Source organism: Rhinopithecus roxellana, chromosome 3, assembly GCF_007565055.1.
Source record: "Rhinopithecus roxellana isolate Shanxi Qingling chromosome 3, ASM756505v1, whole genome shotgun sequence".
NCBI lineage: Eukaryota > Metazoa > Chordata > Mammalia > Primates > Cercopithecidae > Rhinopithecus > Rhinopithecus roxellana.
Window position 1 is genome coordinate 40,123,546 of NC_044551.1, and position 5,810 is coordinate 40,129,355.

Genomic DNA, 5,810 nt, shown 5'->3' on the forward strand with positions numbered 1-5,810 from the left:
AGGCAGGAGAATTGCTTGAACCCAAGAGGTGGAGGTTGCAGTGAGCTGAGATTGCACCACTGCACTCCAGCCTGGGTGACAGAGCGAGACTTCATCTCAAAAAATTAAAATAAAAAAAATTAAAAGACCATGTCTCTCTTACTGGGAGGAGAGCAGAGGAATGTTTACTTGCTAGAGAACAGAATACCAAATATCAGCTCTCTCTCCTCATAAACAGAAAGCCCATTGTCTGTGCCATGAGAAGAGAACCACCTTGTCAGGAAGATGTCACTCCTTACCTCTCCAAGAAAAAGGGCCCATATTAAAATCAACCTGTGGCTACCTCCCTTAGCAATGTTGTTTTCAGATATTCCCATTCCTAGTTTTAGAGGCAGCCATGGAATATATAGTCTTCTCTGGCCTTGGGGTCAGGAAGAAAGGGAAATCTATTCATAAAAGGAATTTAGATTCTGGTCTTGGCCTCTCAAACATGCTTCAAGTGAACAAAGATGGCTCAACCAACAGGTTCCTCTGGGCAAAATTATTCTGGGACCAATGACTCACTCATGTTGTCACTCACGGCCATAAAAAGAATGGTTAAAGCAACCCAGGTTTTCTGAGAATCAGATTTGGCACAATTAGTCGGGGTACTATGTGCCACGATTGATTCCTTTAACACAGGCTCAGGCACATGTGTCCATATGTACACTGTGGTTACACACCAGGGCAGAACCTTCTTAACAAGAGGGTCTCCAGCACATCTTTCCAAGATGCTAAGTTGGTGGGGAAAACACACTTTGCACTCATTTGGTTGAGGACCTAAGCAGCGTCTGGGAAAAATGCCTTTAACCCCACCTTTGATTCCTTGCTTCTATGCTAGAAGACTAACACATCTATCCCTACTGAGCCAGCAGCTTGCCTGGGGTCAGGGCATTCTCATCAAAAGGCATCTTTGATATTTTTGAACTGGCTCGTGGCCAGATCTACAGGGAGGCTGAACTTGAGGCTGCTGAGGCAACTGTGCAGGTTGAGGGCACTCTCAAAGCCTGTGTGTGCTCCGTAGCTCCCAGTCTGGTAGTGAGGCTCGATGAGTGACCCGGACTTGCAGATGAGGTTCACCCAGGACATCAGAGGCCGCTCATTCAGTGCCATGCACACCAAAGCCTTCAATTCTGAGTCTGCACTGTGCTTACAAGGGTCGTGGTCTGTCAGCACCACGTGGATGACGGTCAGTAGGCTCTCTTTGGGGGTCACAACAGTGCCTCCTGTAACAGAAAGGGCAAAGACTGGGAGAGCTCCCGGGCTGGGCATAAGCACCGCCATTTTTAGCATAGTAGTACTGTAGCCCCCCAAGGGATTCACCTTGCTGGCTGCCTACGCAGACAGATTCATCAAGACAGGAGAATTGCAATAGAGAATGAGTAATTCACACAAAGTCGGCTATGCAGGAGACCGGAGTTTTACTATTACTCAAATCAGTCTCCCCAAGCATTCGGGGAGCAGAGTTTTTAAGGATAACATGGTGGGTGGGGGTAAGCCAGTGAGCCAGGAGTGCTGATTGGTCAGGGATGAAATCATAGAGTCAAAGCGGTCCTCTTGCACTGAGTCAGTTCCTGGGTGGGGGCCACAAGATCAGACGAGCCAGTTTATCAATCTGGGTGGTGCCAGCTGATCCATCAAGTGCGGAGTCTGCAAAATATCTCAAGCACTGATCTTAGGAGCAGTTTCGGGAGGGTCAGAATCTTGTAGCCTCCAGCTGCATGACTCCTAAACCATAATTTCTAATCCTGTGGCTAATGTTAGTCTAGTCCCCAGGTAAGAAGGAGTTCTGTTTTGGGAAAGGGCTGTTACCATCTTTGTTTAAACTATAAACTACAAACTAAGTTTCTCCCATAGTTAGTTCAGCTTGTGCCCAGGAATGAACAAAGACAGCTCGCAAGTTAGAAGCAAGATGGAGTGAGTGAAGTTAGATCTCTTTCACTGTCTCAGTCATCATTTTGCAAAGGTGGTTTCAGTACTTTACAAAGAGCTCCCAGGGGTGCATGGGCTCAGGGGCTGAGGAGAAGGTTGGCAGCAAACAGGCAGTAGGAGCCATGACGAGGCTCATTCCTGAGGAGGAGACATATAGTTCATGGGCTAGCAGGTCCCTCACAGCCACCATCAGCCCCTTCCACACAGCCACATGGCCAGTTCATCCTTGCCTGCCAGAGAGAGGTCCTGGAGGATGGCAGAGGTGGTGACATGGTCGTGTGACTGGTGCCTCAAGGCTAGCTGCTTACTCTGTCCACTGACACCTCCAGCCTCTTCAGCAAGGGAGCGTAATCTGTCAACCTGGCTCCTCTGTTACAGGGTTGGAGGGATCTGGACTGTGGCACAACCAAATTAGCTAACAGCAAAATCTGGAGCATTGCCAGCACTTGCAGTATCAGGTGCAGCCCTGTTCCCTGGACTTTCTTCACCTCCCCTGTCTTTGTTTTGCTGTGTCCTGGAGGCAGTGGGTCCACTGCTGCCAGTTCTGGTGGAGCCATTTCCTGTTTTCCCAGAGGTCTTGCACTTACAGTGTCCACCACCTGTCTGCAAGAGGCTTCCCACTTCATCTTGGATGAGGTTGATGAACATGTAGAAGTCTCCGATCTGAGTTTCCAGTTGCTCAACCAACTGATCTTTGAGTAGGGCTGGGTTGACGATGTGAGCCACTACTGCATCTACACACTGACCAAGCTCTTCCGTGGACGGGGAACGAAACTGATGTCCTCATTCAGATTCATGTCCAGTTTCTTTATTAACTCGTCTAGGATCACCCACTGTCTTTCCAACACCACGAACTGCGGCAGGGCATCATAACTGCTTTTGGATAGGCAAATGTTTCCAGGTCATCTAGCTGGGTCTTGAGCTGCAGTATCCGTTCTTTCTGCTTCTGCCTTTGGGTTTCCAGACACTCTTGTTTGTCCTGCTTATTCCAGTCCTCGCCCCACAACTGTGGCAGCTAATTTGTATATTTTTGGTAGAGAGGGGGTTTCACATGTTGGCCAGGTTGGTCTCAAACTCCGGATCTCAGGTGATCCACCCGCCTCAGCCTCCCACCTAGGGTTCTTTTTAATATTTCCTTATTAGCCTTTTAATGTCAATAGGATCTAGAGTGATCTCCTATTTTTCATTTCTGATATTGGTAATCTGTGTCTTCTGTCTTTTTTTTCTTGAACTGTCTGGTAGATTTTATTGATCTTTTCAAACAAATAGCTTTCTGGTTTATTAATTTTCCTCTATTGTTTTTACACTGTTTTCACTTTTGTGCATTTTTTTCTTCCTTTTCTCCCCTTCACCTTGCTTTGAGTTAATTTTTTTTCTAGTTGCTTGACATCAGAGTTTAGATTATCGATTAGAGATCTATTTTCTTTCTTACATAAGCACTTAATGCTATAATATTTCTTGTATGCCTGCATTAATATAGTAGTTGCTAGCCACATTGAGCACGTGAAATGTGACTAATCTGAATTGAGACGTGCCATAGTATAAAATAAATACTAGACTTTAAAACTGTGATACAAAAAATGTAAAATATTTTAACAGTTTTTATATTGTTACACATTGAAATAGTTAATATTTGGGGTATATTGTGTTAAGTTAAATATAATGTTAAAATTAACTTTACCCCAGAGAGGGCAAGCTGGTCCCTGTGGCCACAATTAAAGTGAAGAGAGCCACGCACGGTGGCTCATGCCTGTAATCCCAGCACTTTGGGAGGCCGAGGTGGGCAGATCACCTAGGTCAGGAGTTCGAGACCAGCTTTACGAACATGGCAAAACCCCATCTCTACTAAAAATACAAAATTAGCTGGGTGTGGTGGCGCATGCCTGTAATCCCACCTACTCGGGAGGCTGAGGCAGGAGAATCGCTTGAACCCGGGAGGCAGAGGTTGCAGCGAGCCGAGATTGTGCCATTATACTCCAGCCTGGGCAACAAGAACGAAACTCTGTCTCAAATAAATAAACAAATAAGAAAACCTATAAATTTCAATTAAAGTAGGGGAAAACCATTGCCTGCTGGGCTCATAAAATGGGGGAGACTATGGCATCCAGGCAGTGAGGCAGCAGGAGGGCCAATGTTAGTCTGGCTCATCAAGAGACAATACAAAGATGGAGCCAGAGAATGGTCTCAGTCTGAAAATTCTGCCACCATTGAGGAGACTATAGGCGTAAGGACATTACCACTGCCAGGCTGGGGGCCTGGGCTTCTCTCCCCATTCTCAGCTTTCCTGCCCCTGTGCAAGCACCTCCCCACCTGGAAGAACCCTCCAGGGCTTGGGCTTTGCCAGCTCTGACCCAATTTTGATTATTTATTATGTAATTTATTATTGTTCCTGTGAAAAGGCCACACATGTCCTCTGTCCTTCTGAGAGAGACAGTTGTCCATCCATAGGTTCCACAGTCCAGCCTGCTGGGTGAGTGCAGCATTGGCCCCCTCCTCTGGCCCTCAGGCCCAGGTGGCTGTGTGCCAGCCAAGTGGCAGTGGATGCTCATGGCAGTGGCAGGGGGTGAGTAGAAGTGGCAAGTGGCCCAGCAACCTCCTTTACCTCAACTCCTCCAACCACCACCCACCTCTCACCCTCCCCGGTGTCCAGCGTTTCTGTCTGTGGTTGGCGATGGCAGTAATGGCAGATGGTGGCTGCTGGTGGCAGCTGCTATGAGAGATGATGAATTCCTCCTTCATGATGAACCAGGCCAGCCTGCAAGATGGTCACCATGACCTCTTCTGCCTGGCTGACTTGACAAGGATTAAATGGAAAAGATATATATGGCAAGGCCCAACTTCTGCCCCTAATATGTTTCCCGCGACTCAAGGTGACCCTAATTTGAACAGCTTTAATCGCTGCGTTAAGACAGATACAGTTGGTGTTTGGCAGCAAGATCAAATACCTAGAAGAAGAGAATTGTCAATATTTTGGTGGGGCAAAGACCCCAATTTTGCTGACCTTGAAAATGGAGTGTGGGAGAAAAGACTTTACTATGAATGCCATACTCTGCTTTTCAAAGCAGTTCACAGTCTGCTGGGATGGTGTTTAATGAACCAGAACTTTGAATATATTGGTAAGTGGTTTGTATAGTCCCATAAAAAAATTAAAAACCTGTAAATAAAAGTGAATGACTGTCCTGCTCTTTCACCTTTTTCTTGCATGGAGACAGCAATGTTTGTACCAGTGTGGAAATTAGCCAACATCAACCTGATGTGAAGATCACATCACCCTTGCTCAACAGCTTCATAGCCCATTTCAAGTTATCTTAAGCCAAGTTGGACTAAATAAAGACCCCAATTAAAAGACATAGATTACAGGATTGAGCTTTAAAATGAACCAACTATATGCTACTTAGAAAAACTCACTTTACTGGTAAAGACACTTAGAGACTGAAGATTAAAAGATGGAAAAAGATATTCTACACGAACAGAAACCAAAAGCGAGCAGGAGTAGCTATACTTGTATCAGATAAAATAGATATTAAATCAAAAATAGTTTAAAAAGAAGAAAATAATTATATAATGGTAAAGAGATCAATTCAAGAAGAGTATATAGCAATTCTAAATATATATGCATCAAATACTGGAGCACCCAGATTTATAAAACAAGTATTACTAGACCTAAAGAAAGAGACAGCAATATAATAATACTGAGGGACTTCACTACCCCACTCATAGCATTAGACAGATCACTGAAACAGAAAATCAACAAAGAAACACTAGACTCAAATTGGACTCTAGGCCAAATGGACCAAATCATATTTACAGAACATTCTAACCAACAATTGCAGAGTATCCATTCTTCTTATCAGCACATA

At 45.2% G+C, this 5,810-nt stretch overlaps 1 pseudogene; it reads right to left on the reverse strand.

Moving 5' to 3' along the window:
* Positions 1 to 918: 918 nt before the first annotated feature.
* On the reverse strand, positions 919 to 2,956 carry LOC104670436 (annotated as a pseudogene).
* Between the last annotated feature and the right edge of the window lie 2,854 nt (positions 2,957 to 5,810).